Source organism: Emys orbicularis, chromosome 6, assembly GCF_028017835.1.
Source record: "Emys orbicularis isolate rEmyOrb1 chromosome 6, rEmyOrb1.hap1, whole genome shotgun sequence".
Classification (NCBI taxonomy): domain Eukaryota; kingdom Metazoa; phylum Chordata; order Testudines; family Emydidae; genus Emys; species Emys orbicularis.
The window spans coordinates 102,568,979-102,596,008 of NC_088688.1; positions in this window are offsets into that span (position 1 = coordinate 102,568,979).

A 27,030-nucleotide genomic window follows, 5' to 3' on the forward strand; every position below is an offset into this window, starting at 1 on the left:
GCATCAAAATAGCCTCCTTCTACTTCCTTCCCTTCCCTGCTGAATTACATAGTAATCATTTTCTTTCAGTCTTTCTTGTCTTGTAAATTAGATTGTTATCAAAATTCACTCAGTTTGGTAGACTCTTGGCTATGCATTGCCATGTTATCATGTCATTCCACATCAGATTTCCATTGTTCTGCCGAAATTTGTTTGGGCAAAAAATGTCCTCTTTATTCAGTAATACCTCCAATACTCATTCTGTCTGCTTCTGCTTCCTCCCTCCTCACACATCTACAACTAGCCATAGCTGGCTCCAGCCAACTCTTGAATCCTACCTGACAGCTAAAAACAGTGATCAGACAGGGTGAGTGAATCAATGGAAATTTAATCTGATCTCATCTTCCCCTGTGTAAGAAATGACCTGATCTGAACTGCAATCAGGACACTGAAAATCATGTTTCTTTTGAAGGGTTCCTTCCTCAGTGATGATATATCATCACTCAAAGTGTTTAAATAATACAGGACAACCACAAGATGGGAGCTTCCTGTCAGCATTCACACGGGTAGGCTTTTTTCTTTGTGGCAAAAATTAAAATGGACATAGTTTTAACATCTTTCACTAGGACTTCCAAGATTTGTTACTGCTTGGAGCTGAGAAGTATACAAATGTGTGTTTGTTAGTAACTACCGCATACTTAGGGTATACTGTAAAATACAGGGTAGCCTCTGGCGACTTCAGAGGCAATGAACTTCAAATGGAAATTGAACAAATTATTCCGCATGTTCACATTTTACTTAAAAAATATTTTATTGTTCCCCCCTGTGATTTTTAAATACAAATGAAAGCTTGAGGTAGCCCTATGGGATAGTCACACTAATAAGTTAAAACAATTTTCCAAAATATAATTTTAATGAGAATCTTTGACCCGATATTTTGTGTTTTTCCTTTAGCCTTTTTTCTGAAAAGGCCCTCTTCTACCTCTCAGCTAGCAGCATCTTTCAGTACACTTTAACAATAACACTGCATCATTCTAGTTTAAAAATCTCACTTTAAGAAAATCAGATTGGGGCAACGAACCATAACACACTTTGTGTGTTTAAAACTCGGAAAAGAAAAGCTTAAATTGGTGAGGTAGCTAAACAGCTATATAGTTGCATCCAAACCAACATTTGAACTCATGATGAGAAAATCTTACCACATATCTATTAGATGGTGTGTGTGTAAGGGTGGTGGGGGCTCTCCTACTGGTCAGTTTGTGACAGCAGCCCCGCCCAGCAGTCAACGTCAAAGCAAGAAGGTAGGGGAACCTCAGCCTCCCACTTCTCGAGTTTCCAATCCAGAGCCCTCTTGAATACCATAAGGAAGGCATCCATCTGACACTCTTGCAACTACCTGCAGTCCAACTGACACTCTTCCCTGTCTCTCTTCCTACTGCTCTGCACCTCCTCAAGATGCATCCTGGCTTGTGGTTGTTCCTTGAAATCTGACCCCAGGCCTCAGCAGGCTAGGGAATCCTGGCTTCATATAGCAATCCCTCCTGGGGATACCCTTCTGATGAAACACCTCCATAGCACTGAATGCAGCCCTTCCTTCCCCTCACGCTCTTTGTCCGCCACCCTGCTGTGCTAAAGCAACTTCCTTTTAAACTCTCCTGCAACTGGAGTATGCCTGCTGGGGTGGGGCTTCCCAAGTTCTTCCTTCACCCCACCCCATTCTCTCCAGGATGGGGTTTACCCACCTTGTCACAGAGGAAAAGGGGGAAAAAGCGTGAAAGTTGTAAATAATGAGAAGTTTACATGATGATTCCTTTAAATAGCCTGGGCCATTCCATATGGTACTTATTTGACTTGAAAGACAAACAGCATTAAAATGCTGAATAGATAAAGCCCCCATCTGGAAATCCCATCTTCTGGAAATGACGTCAAGTACTTTGGTACATGTCTTATTAAACCCTAACATTGCAAATACTTACACATGTGCTTAACTTTATACATGTGATCCATTCCATTATGTCATTGGGATCACACATTGTATAAAACTGATCCGTAAATCTTTGCAGAATCAGAGCCTTATTTTGTGAACACAAAGGAAGGATGGTCAGGTGGTTCGTACACTAGCTTTGCACTGGGGAGACCTCAAGTCCCTGATTCACCATAGGCTTCCTGTCTGATTTTGCACAAGTCACTTAGCTTGTTTGTTCCTTAGTTCCCCATCTATAAAATGGGGATAACAGTACTTTACTACATTACAGGGGTATTATGAAGCACTCAGCTACTACAGTAATGGGAGCCAAATAAGTAGCTTATATATACACACACTCTTAACAATTAGTGCAATACCTCACACAATGGTGCCTAATCCTGACTGGAGCCTTTGGGTGCTACCACAGTATACATAATAAATAATGATAATCTACAGGTAATGTAATAGACTCCAAGGGACCTCTGTGATCATGTAGTCTGACTTCCTGTATAACACATGTCATAGGACTTCTCCAAAATAATTCCTAGATCAGATCTTTTAGAAAAAACACCTAATCTGAATTTAAAAATTACTAGTGACAGAGAATGCACCACAACCCTTGGTAAACTGTTGCAATGGTTAATTACTCTCACTGTGAAAAATTTGCACTTTATTTCCAGTCTGAATTTATCTAGCTTCAGCTTCCAGTCATTGGATCATGTTAAACCTTTCTCTGCTAGACTGAAGAACCCATTATTAAATATTTGTTCTTCACGTAGGTACTTATAGATAGTAATCAAGCCACCCCGTAACCTTCTCTTTGTTAAGATAAATAGATTGGGCTCTTTGAGTCTACCAGCATATTTTCTAATCCTTTAATTATCTCATGGCTCTTATAGAATCATAGAAATATAGGGCTGGAGGGGACCTCAAGAAGTCACCGAGTCCAGCACCCTGCACTGAGGCAGGACCAAGTAAATGTAGACCATCCCTATTTGTCTAACCTGTTCTTAAAAACCTCCAATAATGGGGATTCCACAACCTCCCTCGGTAGCATTCCAGAGCTTAACTACCCTGATAGTTAGAAAGTTTTTCCTAATATCTAACCTAAATCTCCCTTTTTGCAAATTAAGGCCATTATTTCTTGTCCTACCTTCAGTGGACGTTGGGAACAATTGATCACAGTCCTCTTTATAGCAGTCCTTAAGATATTTGAAGACTGTCATTAGCTCCCCTCCCCTCACCCCAGTCTTCTTTTCTCATGACTAAACATGCCCAGTTTTTTTAACCTTTCCTCATTGATAAGGTTTTCCTAAACCTTTTATCATTTTTGTAGCTTTCCTCTGGACTCTCTCTAATTTGTCCACATCTTTCCTAAAATGTGGTGCCCAGAACTGGACACAGTACTCCAGCAGAGGAATCATCAGTGCAGAGTAGAATGGGTCAATTGCCTCCTATGTCTTACATTTGAGACTCCTGTTAATACACCCTGGAATTATATTAGCCTTTTTCACAACTTCATCACACTGTTGATTCATTCAATCTGGGAGCCACTATAATCTCCAGTCCTTTTCAGCAGTAGTACAGCCTAGCCAATTATTCCACATTTTGTAGTTGTGCATTTAATTTTTCCTTCCTAACTGTAGTACTTTGCAGTTCATCTTTATGAATTTCATCTTGTTGATTTCAGACCAATTCTCCAATTTGTCAAGGTTGTTTTGAATTCTAAGCCTGTCCTCCAAAGTGCTTGCAACCTTTCTCAGCTTGGTGTCATCCACAGATTTTATAAGCAAACTCTCTACTCCAGAGGTTGGCAAACTACGGCCCGCAGGCCACATCCAGCCCACAGGACCCTCCTACCCGGCCCCTGAGCTCCTGGCCTGGTAGGCTAGCCCCCGGCCCTTCCCCTGCTGGTCCCCCTCTCCCGTGGCGGGGCTGCGAGCTCCTGGGGCCACCAGCCACTGGTGCTCCAGGCAGCGCGGTAAGGGGGCAGGGAATGGGGGTGGGGGTTGGATAGAGGGCAAGAGAGTTTGGGGTGGTGGTCAGGGGGCAAGGGTGTGGGTAGGGGTCGGGGTGGTCAGAGGGCAGCGAACAGGGGGGTTGAATGGGGGAAGAGGTCCCCAGGGTGCAGTCAGGAAGGAGAGGGGGGATTGGATGGGGCAGGGGTCCCGGGGGGGCAGTCAGGAATGAGAAGAGGGATTGGATGGAGTGGCGGGGGGCATTCAGGGAACGGGGGGGGGGGGTTGGATGGGGCAGGAGTCCCAGGGGGCCATCAGGGGGCGAGAAGCAGGAGGGGTCGTATGGGGGCAGGGCCGGGCCACGCCTGGCTGTTTGGGGAGGTACAGCCTCTGCTAACCGGCCCTCCATACAATTTTGGAAACCCGATGCAGCCCTTAGGCCAAAAAGTTTGCCCGCCCCTGCTTTACTCCATTGTCCAAGTCATTAATGAAAATATTGAATAGTACCAGATCCAGGACTGACCCCTCCTAGACCCCTTTAGATATGCCTTCCCACTTTGACAGTGAACCACTGATAACTATTCTTTGAGGATGGTCTTTCAACTAGTTTTGCACCCACCTTATAGTAATTTCATCTAGACCATATTCCCCTAGTTTGCTTATAGGAATGTCATGTGGGACTGTGTCAAAAGCCTTACTAAAATCAAAATATGTCACCTCTACTGCTTCCCCATATCCACTAGGCCAGTAACTCTACAAAGAAGGAAATTAGGTTGGTTTGGCATGATTTGTTCTTGAAAAATCCATGCTGGCTATTTCTTGTAACTCTACTATCCTCTAGGTGCTTATAAATTGATTGTTTAATACAGAGGCGGGCAAACTACGGCCTGTGGGCCAGATCTGGCCCATCAGGGCTTTGGATCCAGCCCATGGGGCTAAGGCCGGCTCCCTGCCTGCCCTGGCCCTGCACCGCTCCCGGAAGCGGCTGGTACCATGTCCCTGCGGCCCTGGGGGGGGGGGGGGGGGCAGAGGGCTCTGCGCACTGCCCTCACCTGAAGGCACCACCCCCCACAGCGCCTGTTGGCTTGGAACAGGGAACTGCGGCCAATGGGAGCTTCGGGGGAGGTACCCGCCGGCGAGGGCAGTGCGCGGAGCCCTCCTTCCCCCCCCCATGGGACGTGGTGTCGGCCGCTTCCGGGAGTGGCGCGGGGCCAGGGCAGGCAGGGAATCTGCCTTAACCCCGTTGCACACCGCTGCCACCCCGGAGCCGCTCATAAGCGGCATCGGGCTGAAGCCCGCCCCGAGCCCCTCATACACCCCGCACCCTAATCCCCTGCCCTGAGCCCCATCCCGCACTCCCACCTATCTGCAGGAGCTACAGCAGGCTGATACTCCTTCACTGGCTCCACATCATCAGCTTCTCAAGCTCCTTCATTCACTGAAGGGGAAGAGAAGGCTACAATTATTTTTGAGAATTGATTGATGTTGAGCTAGTTATTAAAAATATAAAAATATTAAAAAGTGAAAGCACCACAACACAGTAGATGGAATTTTCAGTTCTGTTAACTGATTTAGTTACATAAATATAATGAGAGAGAGATAGAGAGAGAGAGAGAGGTTTCCTTTCACTCACAAACTTTTAAGAAAATATTGATATAGTACTTGGATGTTAGTAATCTGAAACTATCCCTATTTCTGGTTGAAATATGGCAATCCTCAACCACAATCAGATGTAAATCTCACCCATTTTTATATAAATATGCTCCCTATTTCTCCTGTCCTAAAACTTGTCATGGGTTTGTTTTACCTGTTTGATGGAGAATATTTATTCTGACTCCAGTCTAGCAGCAGGGCATGAAGGTGGCTCAGAGGGAGCCCCACATTCAGAGCAAAAAGCTAAAAATAATCCACTGCTATTTAAGAACAGCTCACATCTGGCACAGCTGCTATTTCTCCTTGAAGCTAGAGTTTGAATCCAGATTATTTGAAGTGCACATTCTCAGTGTTCATATGATAACTGGAAAATTTAATGTGTTCTGTGGGACAATAGGTTTTGAAAAATACAAAGCAATATTATCTGTGATCTAGAGATGAAAAGTTATAAAACATTTGGCTCACAGCAGTGACACATGAATTTAATGATTTTCATATGGATAATCGTTTTAAAAACAAACTGTTGCAGTAACTTGATTCTCCCTACTATGGCTAACCAGTAGAGCTGTTCAGAGAAATTTTGACAGAATCATATTCCATCAAATATGCCATTCCACTGAAACTGAAATGCTTTGCAAAATCACATTAATTTTACTAGAATTTCATTTGGAAGAAAACCAGGAAAAAAGTTCTGACAATGTTGAAACATCTCATTTTGACACTTTTGGAACAAATATTACAATTTTTTGTTTTGAAATGACTGTTTACATTTTTTAAATTATTTTGTTTTAGATCTAATCAGTATTACATTATTATAGAATACATTTAGAAATCTACCAAAGGTACAGACAGATGTCAAAATGCCTTTAAAAGCAAATGCTTTAGTAAAAATACTAGGTGTTAGATGGAATGAATTTATAAGAAATGCTGAGATTCATCAGAGAGTTCAAAAAGTCTCTATCTCTGTTATCCAGAAAAGACAAGGGAATGTGTTAAAAATGAAGCCAGAATGTCTGCTGTTGCAGGCATGCCATAGTACAGCTAGAGAAACATGCAACAGGGGCCCAACTGAGAGAATCCTTTCTTGATGTGGACATTGCATCAAAATGAGGATAGATACATGCATGGAATTAAGCTGCAGGCTGAAACTTTTCTTTAAAGTTTAACAGAGAGGAGGTGTGTTACCACCCATCACCCAATACTCTCCTATACCAGGCATTTAATTGGTTCCAGTGCAGGGGTTACAGGGCTCCTTACAATATAACCATGATGCAGGGTAGGCTCTCCTCAGCCTACCACCCGGACTTAGCTCTCTCTGAGTCCTAGCAGCCTCCTTACTGTGAGGGGGACAGAGGACGCAGCAGAGTGGGGACCTTGGTCTGCGAGGACCACAAGGACTCACCCGATCGCATGAGCCCAAGGCCCATCACCAAAATCCCAGGTGTTTTACCCCTCAGAACAGTTCATTTTATTCTGTTAACCACACTGGAACAAGCTACAAGTTACAACAAATAAACACCACCGCCCCAGTACCTCAGTTAGGTACTAAGCGTGTTTCCTACATAACCTGCTGTGGCTTGAAGGTGCTGCGAGAAAGGCAAAAAACTCCCCAGTCCTCTGGCAATTGGCCGATGGGAGAATAAAAAAATTCTTTCCTGACCTCCTAAGCAGGTGATCAGTTAGATCCGCAGCATCTATCAAGCCATGTTCCCATTCCTACTTTGGGTGGGGTGAACTACTGGAACTGAGCCAAAAGAGGTTTCACATTGTCCCTGCACTGGGCTAAATCCTGGGAGCTGCGGAATGCTGGCCAATCAGCACTCCTCTCCCCCAGCTGACTAATAGTTGCCAAAGACTCCAAGGAGGAGGAGCTACCTATTGTCCCTTGATGAGTATCTCCCTTCCTTGCTACTGGACTGTCCTCCTTTCTCTATCGGCCCCATTAAGTTCCCCCACCTGTTAATGCAGGTGGGTGGCAAAACTGATGGGACTGAAAAACATAGAGGAAGTAAAAAGAGCAGCCAAGACAATCTGGGATGGCAGATCCTTGTTCATGCCCTAAGTGACATCTGATGGTGCAGAAAGGATTCAGATGATTACATATGACAAAATAATACAAAATTTTAATAAGTTAATAGCAAAACAATAAAATGATAGACCTGAACAATTCCCCCCCACACACACACAAAAATTTTCTTTCAAAGAGAATTTAGAAAGATTTGGTTTTCATTCCAAATTGGAATTGAGTCAGATTTTGAAATCTCACAATCCTTTGCATTGCTCTGCACCGGCTCTACTAACTATTGCGAGACAGGAGGATGTCTTCAAATTTTTTAAGCTGTTTGGTCAGTTTGTTGTTTTGATTCAGCTGGATAGATTACGAGTAATAACTACAGCTGGGAGAGTTCTGGAAAAATCCCTCCTAGAATAGAAATGCTCTTTCTTTTGTAAAGCTCACCAGGCCCACGATCCTGTGGGAAACTTAATGGAAAACTGTAAATAAATCCCCAGTGGGAAAAGGAAACTTTTCACTAGGCTATTGGTTTAAATTCAGTACTTTTGAATGTCAGAGCGAGCAAGTCAATGGGACACTGGGCCGAGATTTTGGATATCTGAATTCTAGTCCTAGCTTTGCCACAGGCCTGCTAGTGACCTGCAGCAATTCATTTCTACAACTGTATAGAAAGAGGTAATTCCATTTCATAGAAGTATAAAAGTTTAGATTCACAAAATGATTTAAGTGCTTAAGTGCCACCTTAGTCACCTAAATCCTTGACTTAGGCCCCACTGGGATTCACAGAACCCCCACTCAGCTGCTGCCGAAGCATGTAGGCATCTAAACTTGCTCAGCATTTAAGTTTTTGCAGTAAAATTCCCCAAGGTGCCTATGTTTCTGCCTCTGTGCATGCTTGTTGCTGCCGTGCTCTGCATGTCTGGACGCCGGGGAAGACTGGCTCCCCTGCCTCACTCACCTCCAGGACTTGATCCAGTAAACATTCTCATAGCTTACCTACTAGGTCGGGCTCTGTATGCAAACTCACACAAAACGGATAAGATGTAAGGCAAAGAACCTCCCTCTCAGCTTTTAGGCCCAGCGAGTAGGGTGCTCACCTAGCATGTGAGAGGCATTGAGTTCAATTCTCCTCTCTGCCTGAGAGGAAAAAGGGATTTGGATCTACCACCTCTTAGATGAGTTCTCTAACCCTTGGGCTATCAGATATTCTGATGTGGGGGAAAGAGGGTTCCTTCATTCTCTCCTGTTGAAGTTGCTCCACTGTGAATTAATAATTTCAAAAGTCACTGGATCAGGATGATTGGATCCTGGGTCTCCCACCTCCTAGGTGAGTGCTCTAACCACCAGGCAACAGAGTCATTCTCTTGCTCTTTCTCTGGCCCAGTGACTTTTTCAATTAGCTATTCACTGTGGAACCACTTCAACAGGAGAGACTGAGGGGGCCCCATATCAGAATATCCTATAGCCCTATGGTTAGAGCACACACTTGAGACATGGCAGATACCTGTTCAAATCCCTTCGCCCCAAGCAGAGAATCCCAAGCAGAGGAAGGTGCTTCCCTGCAGCATAGACTTAGTCACTGAACTCCCTGAAAGAGACAGGGCTTAGGTGATGCCCCTCACCTTGGCATCTCCCATTGGCTAGTTTAGGCAGGGAGTCACCTAGGGCGAATCCCATTCTGAGGCGCCTCTCTCCCCCCATTCATTCTATAGGAGCCTAGGTGCCTAACCCAGGCTTTGTGAATCCCAGTAAGAGCGTTGCTGCGCCTGTTTCTTTGTGAATCTAAGCCCAAAGCTCTTATTTAGAGAAAATAAATGCAGTTAATTCAGAAAAGAGTAGGTGTCTTAGGTGTTGGAAAGTGGTCCCTATAAAAGCTTTTTTTTTTTTTTTTTTTTTTTTTTTTAAAGGAGCTTCCTAAGTTTCTATTTTCCCCTAACTGGTTTAAATAAAAGTTAATCAAAAACAAAAGTAAGCCCTTAATAATGTTTAGAGGGATAGCCATTAAATAGTCAGCATTTTCTAACAATGCCACTCAGTGGGATAAGAAAACCATAGTTTTCCCCTCAGCTAGACTAGAAAATAACTGTGTGAAAACTTAGTGAATGTTTACATTTAATGATAATCATTGCAGCATTTCTTTAGTGCTTTGTCATCTTCCGTGTACTTGCTGAACATTAATTAATTAGGATCTGATCCTGCACTTAAGCAGGCAACATTTGCATATTTTTTTTCTTCTTTTCTCATGTAACCAACATATTATTTTTACTTGTCCCCTACCTGGGGAGCCTTGGAGGTCAAATTCTACACTCAGATACACAAGTCAAACTTCAAAGTAAGTCTACTGGCATCATTGAAAGTTTCTCAGGTTTTTAAACCGTATACTTGAGAGCAAAATATGGCCCATTAAATTTCTATCCTCTTGTAATTCATTTTCTTGCACAAGCTAAAAGGATATGAAGTAAGTCCCCATTTCTGTTGATTGCAAATGCACTCTGTACATTCATCCCCATTAGACTGAATAGAGAGTCTATTTCAAACTCATCTAGTGCCATTTCACAAATACAATCAAAGAACTCTTGCTAAAACCCTTTCAATTCCAAACATTCCCAAAAATATGTACTGTGGTGCACTGGGAGGCAAGGCATTTTCAGCATTTCTCTGAACTGTTTGGTTTTCTTTTGTTCAGTTTGGTAACCATCATGACCAAGAAAAACAGGTGTCAATCTGTATTCTTTTAGTTAGGGAGAAAATCCAGTGTTACCATGAGGTTAAAGAGGACTAAGGCCCAGAGCCAGCAAAGCACTTAAGCACACACTTAACTTAATCAGGTGAGTAGTCCCATGAAAGTTAATCAGGTTCTTACGTTTTTTTGCTGGATCAGGGCCTAGGAGTTCTGCAAAAGTCTCTTGAAGCTTTTCATATGTAGCAGTAACACGTTTAGGCAATTCACCCCTGTGCTGCAGCCACTAATACAATTCCTCAGGGAATTTCTTCTACTGCAAAATATCTCAACCCAGTGCCAAGTCAGCTCCATCAGCTCTGTACTGCATCTGCAGAAGCCCCAGTGCAGGGGGCATTTGAGCATGAGATGGGGTGGGCTAGAGAGTATTGCCTAGTAGACAGTGCACTGGGCTAGGACTCAGGGTTCTATGCCTGACTCTGCCATACATCTTCTGGGTGACCTCAGACCATTTCCCCTCTCCGTGCTTGTGTATCCCCATCCGTAAAAAAGGGTGTAATGATTCTTACTTGCTTTGTAAATTACTTTAGGATCTCCTGATGGAAAGTGCTATATTCAAACTAGGTGTTGTTATTAGAGCTGGGAAGGAAGTAGAAGATATCAATGGGATTTGGTGGTGGCACTCCCCATCATGCAAAATCAGGCCCTTTAAAACCAGGATAACTTGGCTTTTTTCTCAGGCGTCTCCTTCATTCTCAAAGGAAATAAACTTATCTTCAAAAATTTGTTTGATGCAGAAATAAATCTGCTTTGGAATCTAGTTTCAGGATAGTTGTATTCATTTCCAAGATGATTTGTCATGTTTTGATTAATTTATTCTAACAGTAGTTTTCCAGAAATCTCTACATTTCCTGTTTCTGAGCTACAGAGATGGCTGCCTTTACTACCCCAGACAGACTGCTCAGGAGTCAGAAAAGTCTTCAAAGAAGCCTGCCATTTTAAATTTTTTTTTGTTAGTTCTTTCTTTAGTGCCATATTTTCCCCTGAGTTTAATCTGAAAATTTAGGATGATTTATTCTATCAACATTTTAGTGAAAACCTATCAGTTTGGGGAAGGTTGGAGATGGATCATAGTTAGCAAGCACTCTATTGCTCACCTACAAAACTGAAGGTTGAACCTATGATTTTAGCTGATCATAGATTGCTTTAGCTTAGAGCTGGTCAAATTTTTTTTTGATGGAAAAGTTTTTGGTCACAAAATGCAGTTTCATCAAAATGTTTTGCAGCAATGTATCAGTTTATATGACTTTTTGACAGATTCATTTTGATAATGTTGAAATGTTAGTTTCCATAAAGTAAGACTGTTTCATTTTGAGATTTTGTTTTACTTTGTATTGTGTATTTTATTTCGTTTTACCTTTATATCATATAATAATTATTTGTGTACATTATTATATTTAAATGTTTAGACACTATTGACCCAAAACATTTCAATGGTCCCAAATAAAACTTTTCAGAATTTTTGTTCCATGGGAAACTTCAGCTTTTTCATTCCAATTCAGCATGAAAAATTTCAAAATTTCACATGGAGCAGAAATTTGATTTTCTGACCAGTTCCACTTTACATTCTATTCTGTACCTAAGCGTGTAGTAAAAGTGTATTCTTTTGTATTATTAGATAACCTGTATGTGATCCCATAATTTGAGACTCTAATTCATACATTTAAAGGGACAGATTTAAAGTTCAGAGGGGTAGCCGTGTTAGTCTGAATCTGTAAAAAGCAACAGAGGGTCCTGTGGCACCTTTAAGACTAACAGAGGTATTGGAGCATAAGCTTTCGTGGGTGAATGCCACAGGACCCTCTGTTGCTTTTTACAGATTTAAAGTTGTGATTCATCCTTAGCTTTCACATTTCCTGACCTCTGAGTACTTAATTATGCAACCTTCCTGTTGCTTCATTTGAGGGTTTATAATGATTTAATACAGATATATGTAAATCTGTTTTTATGGGGAGAGCTACCTCTAGATAGTATGCCAACATTTTTAAACTTGTATAGTTCAAATCAGGCATCTAAATAAGTAACTTGTTATTTAGGGCTGCTGAGCACTCTCTGCTCCCATTTATTTCAATTGTATAAATTTATCTGCACCAATATAGCCAATAGCCATTTAGGAGTTAGGCATACATATGTATGCACACGGTAGAAAAGTAAGTTTAGCAAGCAAAATATAATCAGGAAAAATAGGCTATAAATTGCAAATAATTCACTAAGTGCTCAATAGAGTTATTGAGAGGTCAGCATGTGGGAGACATTTTATTTCTATCTGTTTGAGTGTTTCACAGTTCTTCATGGAAAATGTTTAAGTGGGTATCACTTGAATGAAACAGTATTCTAAACAACTGGGGAAGCTTCGCTATTTCAAAACACCATCAATCTGTAGCATCATTGGAAAACTCATGAGGACTTTGCTATCTTCCCTTGGTTGGTTCCATTAACTACTGTTCCCAGTTAATAGGAAAATTGTACAATTAGTAGTATCAGGATTTAGTGGTCATAATTCTCAGATACATTTTTTGGATTGATTGCAGGACGTTTATTTACTTTTTAAAGAAAAATAAACTGCAACAGCTGCACAAATTCAAGGTGTTTTTGTTTCAGTGAAACTATCACAGACCATTTGCTTCCCTTTCATCATTGCTGCCTCTGTGTATGTGGAAAGGCTGAAAATGATAAAAATGCAGTTTGCGGGATATAAATGCATCCTGCCAGCTTTGAGCTCTTCTGTTTGTTTGTCCCAAACCTCTTTATGCCAGCTCTACAATCACCTCCTGCCAGATTTGGGCTTTGAAAATTAACATATTTCCTATATGACATATGTTTGAAATTAGCACAAAGTGCAGCCAAGAGCTGGAAATTAACAAGGAAAAAAAAGTTATTTCAGCAAACATTTGGGAGCCAAGGAAGACTTTTGTTGGCTTAAAATGTTAGGACCAGTTATTGTCTGTTAAATTAGAGTCAATGCGTATCCTACAAATTGACAGCACAGTACTATTTGCCCGTGTGTATATGCATCTCTCCTTCTCTTTTATATATACATGTGTTATATGTGAATACTTCTGTAGCTATAAACTAACAGTAGTATTAAGCATTCCTCTCACATTTAGGGTGGCTCTGAAGTCTTGATGACCACAGGATGTTGACTGAGCTAAAAACTCCTGCTTCTCATTAAGTGCTAGCAGATTGTTCTTGTCACACATATGCACTAAGCACTTCACCATGGCCAGCAAGCATTAACTCTAATCTTTGTTGCTGATGGCTTGGAAACAATATAATATTTTCTTTTGATGGTGAGAGACCTGAGGCATCAATGCTTGGATTCTTCCAAGCTAACTCTACCCTAGACAATGGTGTCTGCCAAGAAGGGCATCACATTCTTAAGGTCCAGATCTTGAAGCCTGCAGGGGATCTTAATTGTAGTGGAACTAGTGAATCCCATGATGGATTTTTCTGTGGCATCAACTAGGGCAGACTGGGAATCGACACAGACATAGCCAATGGATTCCCAGCTATACAAATCAACTGGCCATAATCCCCAGACAAGAGGGAATGAAGGGAGTGCAGACGCTAATATAAAGTGCAAGGCTGTAGTGGCAGCTGTGTTACTAATCTGTGGATGCTCTGTGACCTCGGGGTTATGGGAAGGGGAAGAGAATTCTGTCCCTCCATCTCGGCAGAACATAACTCTCAACTGTCCCTCATTTTGAAGGACACCGCTCATTTTTGTCCCAAAGTTACTTATGTTCCACACAAATCTAGTGTCCCCACACTTTTTACTGTTAAAATTTATTTCCATCAAAAAGTAATCATGAAATTATAGCTACTGAAAGTGTTATTTGTACTAAAGGAATGAATCTTCCACAATTTTAAGTTTCCAAAATTAATCCTTTTTGTGTCCCGCAATGTCACACATTGCACCCCACATTTGGGCCTTGAGAGAGATGCTGCAGAGTGCCCCTGTGCAAAGCCTGTTAATTCTAGTGTTGTGCAGGGGTCAGGATTTAGACCGAAGGCAAGGACTTAAGGTAACTGATGTCTGGTGTTCATGCAATTTCTCTATTATGGACTCCTCTTGCACACTGCCCCCTCCTCCTGTTTTAGACATGTTCCTGAAAACACTATGTGATGCTGCTAGTGCAGTCCTAGGCAGAGAGAATCAGTATGATCTCAAGATGCAAAGAATTAAAGATTGAGGTCTGGTGTAAATTAGGCAGCTCGAATGAAGTATATGGGACTCAGCCAAAACACACCAGCAGAGAATTTGGGCCTGAAATTACTGAAGCTATTTCAAATGTCAGGTCTTCATACAATAATGTATGCAGTTAAATGCTCTATTGTGGTGGCTGCCCTCATTAGATAAATGGATTGATTATAAAATTCACAGCTTTGCACAGATATGACTTGAAAATGCCTCTGGGAGATGGAGCAAATAAAAATGTAAAACATTATTGACTAAAAACAAACCAGCTGACCACTTGCTGAAGATCTGAGAGCAGGACACATTGGTGACTTCCAAAGACCCTGGAAGTGAGGAAGGGAAGGCGAAAGCCATTGTTGTCAACAGAATGACACTAACATAAAATCCAAGTATGGTGGGATGAAAATTAAGGCCATCTGAGCCAAATTCAGTCGTCAGTCACACGGGGCAGATCCAGAGTTGCTACAGTTCCATCCAGTTGTGTAACTTGGCTCCTATAACTAACTTTTGCTGTAGTTTTAGGTGTAACTCACCAAGATGATAGGAAAAAGGAATACAATATTCAGGTTATTTTAATGGAAATTAAAATTCTGGACCAAATTCTGCACTGGCTCACAAAAGGTGCAATACACCTTTACCCCGATATAATGCGACCCGATATAACATGAATTTGGATATAATGCGGTAAAGCAGCGCTCCGGGGGGGGAGGGGCTGTGCACTCCGGTGGATCAAAGCAAGTTCGATATAACGCGGTTTCACCTATAACGCGGTAAGATTTTTTGGCTCCCGAGGACAGCGTTATATCTGGGTAAAGGTGTACCATCAAAATCATGGGATTGCTGAAAGTGTAAGTCTGTGCTGATTTTAACCCTCTACGTTCAAGATACAAACAGAAATCAGATGTTTTTAAAACATGAAGGTTAATGTAAAACAGGCTAATTATATTATAGGTCAAATCCTGCTCTCATTTAGGATTATACCATATGTAAACAAGTATAAATGAAAGGAGGATTTGGCCAGCCCTTTGTCTGGTCAGCAAGACCAAGCCAATGCATATTAAGGCCATTTCAGACACCGTAATAATTTTCCAAGTCTCTTTTGTGCCATCCTTCCAAGATATCACAATGCTACTTTGTTCCAGACAGGGATGATACAGACAACATACAACCTGAGTTTTACAATGTAGTGAAAAAGATACTAATATATTTTAGTAATGCTCGGACCACACTGTCAATAATTATGATTTTGACTTTTTAAATTTAAACAGTGAGTTTAGGAACAGCAATATCTTATGTTCAGGAAGCATATAGACATTGTGCATTTTGCTAATGTATCACAGTGATTGCTAATACATTATGCAAACTCAAGTTTAGTTCACTTCCTGAACTCAAATGGCATGCTGAATATTTGGCTTCAATTCACTGAACTCCTATTCCCACTTAGCAAGATTTATCTTTTCAGATGGGGCCTTAATCAAGACAAATTCTACCACAACAGTTGCCACACATTTTTTGCCATGTGCTGTGTATTTAGTTCACCCAGAGCCTACTTCAAAGGACTATAATTTCAGCATTACATCACTTCTGTCATTCTGGCATTATTTGATGCCTGTTTTTTCCCTCAGCCCCCGCCCCCCACCAAGTAACCTATTAATACATATGAGAGCGCATGTGTCTCTGTTTTATGCTCTGATTACCAACTTGCTTGCTCTGTTGGTTTTTCATATACAATAAATTCTAAGTGGATGGTCTTAACCAAGCTATGCAAAAGCAAAATGACATTGCAGGAAATGTTGGGCCAGATTAATAAACTGTAATTGGATTTACCGACTCCCCAATATTTCCAATCTGTGCCTTATACATTGCTTATCAAATGGTGACAAGCAACTTATGAATCAGCCAATCTGCTATAAGTAAATAGTTATGAGCTCATTACCAAGTCAGTTATAGAGCATTTCAAGTAGCTTCCAGTGGGGTCTTACAAAATGCATGAAATGTGTACCTACAAACTCTGTACAATATGTTGATCAAGTGCATGTCTACACTGTTTACTTTTGCTTAACTCATGCTTATGTTTTCTAATGGTTAGAGTGAGGAGTTGGAGACAGGACTCAACTCTCGGAGCTGCTATTTAAGGCTTGTCCTCACTGAGGACTTTTTGATTCCGCTGCATTGGTGCAAACACCTAGGGCTTGAGTTCGATCTCACCCTGTTTGTGAATCTGTTTCTCTCACTTGAGTTACTCTCAACTTACAGTGCTATAAGTGAGGCCAGAATCAGGCCCTGTGCACTGATGCAGCTTACATTGGTGAGATTCCACACTAAGGAAGTGTATTAGTGCAGCTGCTCCTCGGTTTAGACAAGCCCTTACTTGCTATGTGACTGTACAAGTGACTTTGGGCGACATTTCTAAAGGTTTTTAGGTGCCTAAAGATGCAGATAGGTGCCTTGTGGGATTTCCAAAAGCACTTAGGAGCCTAACTCCCATTGAAATTAGTTAGTGAGATTTTTGAAAAGCACCTAGGCACCTAACATGATTTGAGAGTTTCACTTGAAGATTATTATGATTCCATATGATACGATTATCATCATGAAAGCCCCAGGTACTGTGGTGCTAGGAGTAAACAATGTTGCTTTTTGTGTAGAACAACTTCTAATATTCAGACACTTCGTTATATGAAGCAGAAAATGAGTCAAAGACCATTTTTGTGTAGTGTTACTTTTTGTCAAATATCTTAAGTTTTTGAAAGACAGCTGTACAAAGCCATAAAATTCATATTTAAGAGACTCCAATCTACTGGACTGTGGCATAGTCAAAGGGAAGTAGCAGAAGCCTTATCAGGCAGGACACTTGAGACACAGATGCAACCCCCATAGTGACCAGAGTTATATATTGCTCTTCCTTCAACTTTTTACTATCCTGTTTATGGCCCATCCAAAGCCCACTCATTCATGGGCCCTCCTCACACTCTACTTTCACTACTTTTTGTTTTGTTTTTCCCTATGCTGATTTAAAAAAAAAAGAAGAAAAAAAAAGAGCCCATACCACAACCATAGTTCTGAACTTTGGAAAAGTTTTGTTCTGGATCCAATCCCAAACTTTGCAGTTGGCCTCATCTCTAAAATAAGACAAAGCCAAACCTCAGATTCAATTCCCTCTCCCCCTGAATCTTTGGGGATGTTTGAATCAATCTGGACTTTACACCTCAGGCCCATCTCTACTTCAGACCAGACTGAATAAATTACTAGACATTATACTGTAGGTACCATCTTGCATGGGCAAAGGAATGGACTAGACTACCCTTTACAATTTTTCCATCTCTAATTTATATGGATCTAGTCAAATGTCACATAGCTAAATAGATTTATGTTTTCATTGATGCTCCTCTGAAGTTTTCAGATCCACTTCCTCCAGGGATTAGCGGTTAGGTCATTTGTCTTTCATTAACCACAGATATCTAATTTGATGACAGTGGGACAATTATGGGTGGGGGGATATGTAGAAGAGGTCATTTCAGAAGAGCTGGGTTTTTTGGTTCATGAGACACAATGTTCAGGACCCTTTTCCCATCAATATGTTTTTCATCAAAAAGTGCATCTTAAAACATGGAAAAAGACATCTCTTCCTGTCAATAACATGGGCCCATTTCTGAAAATATTTCCCCTGGATTTTGTTTCTAAAGAATTGCATTTTATGTCCTTTTGTATTTATAAAGTGGAATAGTGAGTGCACACAAAGCATTTAAGGCTCTTGGGCCTAGATTGCCCCCTCCTACAGAAAAACATGCAGTTGGACTTTGTGGGGAGGAAAACTTTACACTGGGTTGTTCCAGAGGGAAGGGAGGAGGTTTTGCCCCTTGCCCAGGGCCGGCGCTTCCATTTAGGCAACCTAGGCAGTCGCCTAGGGTGCCAGGATTTGGGGGGGGGCGGCAATTCGGCGGCGGGGAGTCCTTCCGTGCTCCGGGTCTTCGGCGGCAATTCTGTGGCGGGTCCTTCACTCGGGTCCGACCCTCCGCCGAAGTGCCCCGAAGACCGGGAGCGCGGAAGAACCCCCGCCGCAGAATTGCCGATGACAATTGGGAGTGCGGAAGGACCCCCGCCTAGGGCGCCAAAAACCCTGGCGCCACTCCCGCCCTTGCCAGATCATAAAATGGGGTATTCTACCCCCAAAGTTAGCAGCTTCCGATGTACAGGAGGCCAGAAGGGCTGTCAGTGTGGAATCCCTGCACCTCCAACCAAACTAAGGAGCATGGCGACCAGTCCTGGTTTCTTTAGAACCAGAGGGCCAGGAAATCTCCTAGTCACCAGTTGTTTCTGAGATCCCCATTTAAGAGTGGACATTCTAGTTCAGAGGGACACCAAAGAAAAGGTTTTCTTCACTACACTGGGGTGGGACTGGAATGATGGGTATCATTTTCCAGCAACAGAACTTTCACTCCACTGAGGGTCCAGGATCAAGTCCAGGGGGTCGACCAATGCGAAAGAGACAACTGAAGCCTGTCCATGTGAAGGAAACTGTGAAGAGAGTACCCTTCAGTATTCTTTCAGTTTGGGTTCTAATCTACCCTTTGGGTAGGCATGGAGGGCAGAGGAATTCTCCTCCATAATTTTACTTTTGGAGAGTGGCTGACAGTGGGTGATAGATGGAAGAAACAGTGCATTTTGGAAGAAAATTCTAAAATGGTGGAGCAAGTGAATGCGTGAGAGTGCAACTATGTACTGGTTAATTTGAAACATCTATATCAAGGGGTCAGTAATTTAATTCTTTTATGAAACAGGGCTGAACTTCATACTTCATTTGTTTTGCAAAATATAAAAATATTAATCTATATAAGAAGGAAAAATGAGATGCCAACAAGTGAACTGGTTAAGCTACCAACTCATTGTAGAGTCATAAAAGCCACCCCATTCCTGCTCCTATGATTCCTTTCCTTAAGATCTCCCTGTTCCCAGACCCTAGTTTCCTCTCCAAAACATCTATGAAGTCTAATCCCACCCCCGTTATGTACAGGGTGTAAGTTAAGAACCCATAACCTCCGTGAGTCAGCAGTAATGAACCTACAGTTATCTGCAGGTCTCTAACACCTTCTATCAGGTTGGAGCCACAGGAGAATCCTGCCAGCCTGTTACAAGCCAATACTGGGTTTACAACCTGGTCACTACTTAAAGAAATTCTTGTATACTCACATCCAATGCCCCCTTATCTCAGACAAATGCTGGAATATACTCTGAAAGATTCATAGCAGTGAAGAGATAAGGAGTAGTGCCCTAATCTTGCAAGAGGAATGCCTCCTGAGACATCTCAGCACTCTCAAATCCCACTGAGAGCACCCAAAACCTCTCAAGAGATACTCAGCACTTTGCAGGTTCAAGCCATAGGTATACTGTCCAGAGCTAAATGCATTGCATCAAAGATAATTGTCTTTAATGGGGAGGTAGAACAAATACAAGCCTGGGGAACAGTTTCTAGAAGACGATACTTTCAGGAAGTGCATTTGCAGAAGAATCGTTCATTCACTGGTGCACCTTCTTCCCAGAAGTACTTCCTTACAAAGGTGACATTTCTTGGAATCATTTCAAATCATGATTTGATACCAGTAAGCATAGAGGTCTTACTAATGGTGAAGTGCAGAAAGGAGGTTTTAATATCAGTACTTGTCAAGTCATAGCCATCTTTAGATTGAGTGGGAAAATCTTAATAAAATAAGTGAAATAGCATTTATATAGGGGTAAAGGCCCTTTTCGTTTATATACTGTCTACATTAATGCCATTTAGACCAGCAGCTTTCTGAGATCAAAAGCTGCTAATAGCACATTCTATTTCTTTAACCAATATATTTTTGTTCAAATTATACACTATGCACTGATGTGCAAAAGAAACATCAATTCCTGATATTATCTAATGATTAAATCTAGGGGTCATCTGGAGAATGCAATGTTTCATAGAAGTCAAAGTTCTGTACTAAATAAATATCCTTCATTGCAGTAACCTCATGGCCATATTTATTTTTAATTGCTGGAATTGACTTCTGCTTAGTTTAAATAGATAGGCAAAGACTTTGCTAGGTTTATTACTTAGTGCAAGTGCCAATGTGCAAACTGCACGACCTGGAGTGCATGCATAATCAATAATGCATCTAGCTACTCTCTGGCTGAGTTCAATTGTAGTATCTATTAGACCTTGACTCCCAATATCTTGCCTTGAAATAATTATCCAGGCATATCAGGGCAAGCTGTGCTACATTAACTTCTTTCTGTTAGTGGTGGCTAAAAGAAGTTAAGAAGTGTCCGTTGCAGTACAGCACACTGTCTACTACAATGTCTTCTGTAACGAAGTGACCCACCACCCATTATTATTAATTACTAACAATAATTCTGCGTTCATACATACACACACACACACACACTTTACACAGGTCACACTATTTAACCTTTCACTGCTGGATCTACTAATACATTCATTTTAGTGCCATATAGAAATGCAGGGTTTCCTGGACAGAAGAAGCGCCTGCACATTTTGTGTGGCTGCTCACTTTCCTTGTTTTTCAAAAATGTGGCCAGGCTTGTACTTCCTAACTGTAATGAATGGACCACACTCATCTTTGGTGCAACTCCAATGATACAAAATATATGCTTAGTCCTAAACATGTTGATGTGAATGGAAAGACTTCCATTGGCCTTTGGATGAAGCATTAAGAGGAGAAGTTATTTACAGCTCTTTGACAATTAAGGAATTAATACACGTATTTTGACTCCCTCCTATACCTGTGCTAGCAAGAAACCCCAAAAGAAGAAGAATGGTGGTCAGTGGGGGAGAATAAAGTTATTTCAGAAATCTAAAAAAATTCAGTGCAAGTTTTTTGTGATTTTTTTAAAAAGATCTTTTGCATAAATAGATAAAAGGAGGAGGCACAAGTACAACCACCATGGGTAAAATACATATATACATAAGAAGAGAGCCTAAAAAAAAATTAGTATTCCTCTGGCTGTCAGCTGAACACACTTTTTTTCTTACTGAACCAGTTGCTACTACACCAGTCAAAACTCATGAGATTAATTCTATTCAGTCTAATTGTAGAAGTTAGATTTGGTATGGTAATTCCTCTGTACTCCAGATTCATATTAGTGTAAATGAGGGCAGAATATGGCTTGTGATCTATACATGTCAAAAGCAGCATTGTTTGTTTCAAACCAGTCACCTGATGAGCAAGAGAGACATAATGCACTCATGCCAAGGGTGATTTTGGTTAGCTCTCTTCTAGGTAAGGAATCCACCTGACCTATTGCGTATGTCCATTGTTCACAAGTTGACCAGAAAAAACAATACCATTTTGAATATCTAAAGATCATTTACACTAGTGTAAATCTGCAGTATATAGGAATTGTCATACCTGATCTAATTTCTTCATTTAGGGAAGCTACACTGGAGCTACATCAAGGGGAAATTTGGCTCAGGCTGTTTACTTCTCACAACTGCTCTGAGCAGAACTCTGCTTAGCAGAGCCATATCTTCCCATCAAGTGGTGCTTAGCAAGAGGTGTTCTCTGTTGCTTCTCTCATTTTATTTCCTGTTTGGTAGGAATATACAGAACTGGATTTCAGCCCAAAATGATAGTTTATTCGGCTATGAGGAAATGGAGAAGTACAGCAGCAAAAACTATGCAAAACTCTCTAATAGCCTCGACATTGACATGTAGATAATGATTTGACATGCAGAACAGCTACAGCTGCCATTGATTACACAATGACATAAAACACATCCTTAACGACTCACTAAGGCTCTGATTTCAATGGAATTTAAGCACATACTTAAAGTTAAGCAGGTGCTTAAGTGCTCTGCTGAATTGGGGCCTAAGACTTGCAGTAGGATCTATGAGCATGCATCCGTTCGCCCACATAGAATCCCACTGACTTCAATGGGACTTTGCATAGGTTTAAAGGTTCATAGAAACAGATCCCATTGCTGGATTGGGGCCTGACACTCAGGCAGCTGAAGAGTTGCTTTGCCATGGCAAAGGATTGAATTGCAATACTTTGGGTATCACAACAAAGACAATTGATTATAGCCTCAATAGTGGTAAATATAATAAATAATATAACAAATGAAATGTCATTATAGTAAGCATCAACTAAATATTATTGTATCAGTCATTTTTCATTTGATATTCACTTCCGAAAAGCAACATTTCTTCACTTTAACTCCAAATTATTTTGATCAATGGGCCTAGTGTCCATCAGTTTACAGCAATTTAAGATTCTTGCAAGAGCTATTTAAATTCAACACTTTTGACTTTTGTTGGCTTACATCGGGTCCTTACAATTACCTTAGCATTATTTGGTGCCCATTAATATGAGCATTTAAGAGGACCTACTGGTGTATAAATTTGTTTGACCTTGTTTAAAATAAAGTCTTGCCAAGCTTGAGAACCTAGGGAGACATAACTAAAATCAGTGGAGACTTTCTCCTTTCTTTCTCTATTGATATGTAAGCAAAAAAAAAACATATAAAAGTGGTCTTTGGGAAATCAATCCATTGTCCTTACTTGTTACTGGACAAAGATCAACTTTGGCATAAGTGGGCCTAACTCCCACTGAAATTAAAAATATGCATCATCCCCAGGATGTCAAAATTTGTTTAGTTGGTAAGTTGAGGCTTGAGAGTCAGAGGGACCTACATTCAGCTCTGGTGCTAGTGGTCACTGACTTCATGAGCTGTTTTTGTCTTTCAAACCCCAGCTTAACACACACACACACACACACACACAAACACAAACACACACAAACACAACACAACACACCCCAGGTTCCTGAAGATAACCTGATTCCCACCCCATGCCACCTGGTTTCAACATCTCTACTGTATCTTGTTTGTAGAATTCTTTGAAATTTTCTTCCATTCTTTGTCACAATGAGTCTGATGAGCATGTTACCTTGAAAGGGCCTTTTCTTGTGGCGTTCTCTGACAGTTATTATAGTACATTTTTAAAAAAATAGATTTATCTAAATCTATTTCTACAAATAAGAAATATGTTCATAAGGCCACTGAAGTTAATAGCCAAATTAGGAGGATATTACTAAATAATTTTGCAGTTAGGAATCAGTTGGCTAATATTGCTGACAAAGTGAAACTTTCAAAGGTAATATAATACAATACATGTTATAGGGAGCTCAACTGAAGGTGGAGGGTACCTGTCTTCATAAACATCTTAATGCTGCATTGATTTTCCTACTTCAAATTTTTGACATAGTGCACCATGTTTAATTTGACACAAAAATGATGCAGAAGAGCTCTGTGTAACTTGAAAGCTAGTCTTTTTCACCAACAGAAGTTGCTCCAATAAAAGATATTTTCACCCACCCTGTCTCATGGTTTCCTTCAAAAATGAGCCCACCTTTTTTATGGCAGACTCTTAAAATCTTATTTAAGGGCACCAACCAATTCATTGAACTGGGATCTCTTCTATTTTTGTCCCACAGCACTTGTGTATGTGTGTGTACAATGAAACGTTGGCATCAATTTGTTTGTGTAGCGCTCAGAGATTATAGTACACCATCTTCCACACTGTAGAGGTTCTGGGTCCAAAAGGGTGTGGGGATGGGGCACATACACACACACACACACACACACTCTCTCTCTCTCTCTCTCTCTCTCTCACTTTTGGTCCTAGAACCTCTACAGTGTGGATGATGGTGTACTATAATCTCTGAGCTCTGCACAAACATAAATAAAGCCAAAGTTTCATTTTTGAACAGAAAGATAAATTCTTCTAATTAGGAGTATATGATGTTCTATTGACAACATTATCAAACCAGCTGTACTATGTGTGCAGATTCTAGCTTTTATTTTTGCACGCAGACCTACTGCAAATATAGCAGAAATTGAATATAAAAATAAGTTAGCTCTTGCAGCAAAACCGGTTAAAATTAACCAAATTATGTTAAACCCGCCATCTGTTTGTTACATTATCCTGAAATGACAGTGGTAAAGCATATTTTCTGACTGTGTTTTAGAAACTGTGCTGCCTGTTTAAAAAATAAAAATAAAACCCCAACGTTTTCGTACATGCAACCTATAGTTATTTGTACTGCAATATTATATTTACACAGATATCATTTCTTCACTGTTGCATATTTAATAATCAGTTTCAGGATGACTTCTAAGCACTCTCAACAATATGGCAATTATCACTTAACCGTGATGTTTAATGATGAATGTAGTTTACAGTAAACAACTAAAGTGCAACTCACCTCTCCAGATGCACATACCAGCTTACAGAATTAAGCCCTCATGCAGGGCTTTTGTGATGACTGTGGCCCTGATTTAGCAAGATACTTAAGCACGTACCTAACTTTATAGGGGAGTAGGTGCTTAAAGTTAGGCACATGCATAAATACTTGTTAAATCAGGACCTATTTGACGACTACTGGGGGGTGGTGTCAAATCTTGAATACTTTACTTACATATGCATCCCCTCTCTCATCAAAATACTTTAAAATACAGGAATCTCCATTTCAAAATAGAGAAGGAGTGCACCTTTCTGAAAATGTTGATCATCAAACCATTCACCCTGTTTTTGGCTAGTTGACAGCAGATTCCATAGGAAGACTGAAAGTAGCAGTGACCTTAGGTTTATGCAATTCATGGCGCTACAGAGGATGCTTCCCTTAATAATAAACACAAAGCATCAAGGTAGATAGTGTATCACAAATGTAACCTACCCTAATCTTTAAACAATATTTACAGTTCAGCATAGCCAGTGCTAAAACTAAGGATGCTGGCTTGAAGTAGTAACAACAATCCAAATGCCTTGAGCACCCCCACTGTAAAAATTGTTTGAGCACCACTGCAGTACAGCAATGTGAACATTATTCTCAAATCATATTGGATTAATAGATTTTAAGGCTAGAAGGGACTATTATGATCATCTATTCAGACCTCCAGCATAAACACAGGTGAAAGAACTTCACCCAATAATTTGTACATCTTGCCCATAACTCTGTTGCTCCTATAGTATATCTTTTAGAAAGATATCGAGTCTTGATTTTAAGACTTGAGTTGATGGATAATCCAACACATCCCTAGGCAATCTGTTCCAATAGTTATTTTATAAATTAACCATTGGAATTAACTGTCAAAATATGTCTCATTTCTAATCTGACTTTGTATAGCTTCAGATTCCAGAGACTGGATCTTGTAATGCCTTTTTCTGCTATATTAAAGAACCATGTGCTATCAAAAATCTCTTCCCCATATAGGTACTTGTAGACTGCGATGAAATCACCTGAATCTACTCTTGGATAAATTAAATAGATTGAACTATCTCTCACTACAAGTCATGTTTTCCAGACTTCAAATCATTCTTTTCTGAGCCATTTCCAATTTTTTAAACATCCTTTTTGAATTGTGGATACCATAACTGGACACAGAATTCTTGTAATGGTCTCACTACAGCCATAATGCACATAAATAATATCACCTCCCTATAGTCTCCTGCATATACATCCAAGGTTCGCATTCATCCATTTACCTACTGCATTGCACAGAGAGCTCATGCTCAGTTTGTCATCTACCATAACCCCTAAATCCTTTTCATTCCAGGATATAGTCCCCTATCTTTTAAGTATCACCTACATTCTTTGTGCCTAGATGTATGATCTTGAATTTGCCCGTGTCAAAACACATGTTGTTCAAATGAGCCCACCTTACCAAGTGATCCAGGTCAGTGTATTTAATTTCCCTGTCCCCATTGTTATTTAACAGTCCACCAAGCTTTATGTCACCTGAAAAATTTACCAGCAATGATTTTATATTTGATTCCAGATCACTGATAAAGATATTAAATAGCATTGAGCCAAGGATAGATTCCTGCAGGACCCAACAAGAAACACCCCCTGTCGGAGGATGATTCCTCATTTACAATTATGTTTTTGGCCAGTTTTTAATCTCTTTAATATGGGTTGCATTGCTTTTGTACAGTGCTTATTATGTTTTTATCATTGTCATGAGGAACTAAGTCAAATGTCTTACAGAATTCTATTATGGCAGCACAATTAGCTTTATTAACCAAATATGTGATCGCATCAAAAAAAGATTACGTTTAAGACAACCTATTTTCTATAAAACCATGCGGACTGACATTAATTATGCCAGGATTTTGATTCTTTACTGGCTGCATCTCATATCAGGCTTTCCATGCTTGTGCCCGGAATCAGTCAGGGTAACCTCTGGCCTACCCCAGGTCATCCCATTTATCCATTATCCTCTGCACTCCTCCCTCCCCTCCCCCCCCGCCCGCAGCAACATTAACTGTTTCCCCCATCCTCTGGAATCTTCCCAGTGTTCCCAGATTTGTTAAAAATCAACATTAATTGTTCAGAGAGCTCCTTGGTCAATTCTTTTAATACACTTGGATAATTCAAGTTATTCAGTCCTGCAGATTAAAAAATGTTTAACTTTATTAGTTGCAACTTAACACCCTATTTTGTTGCTGATGGAATATAATGTATTTCATTAACACTGTA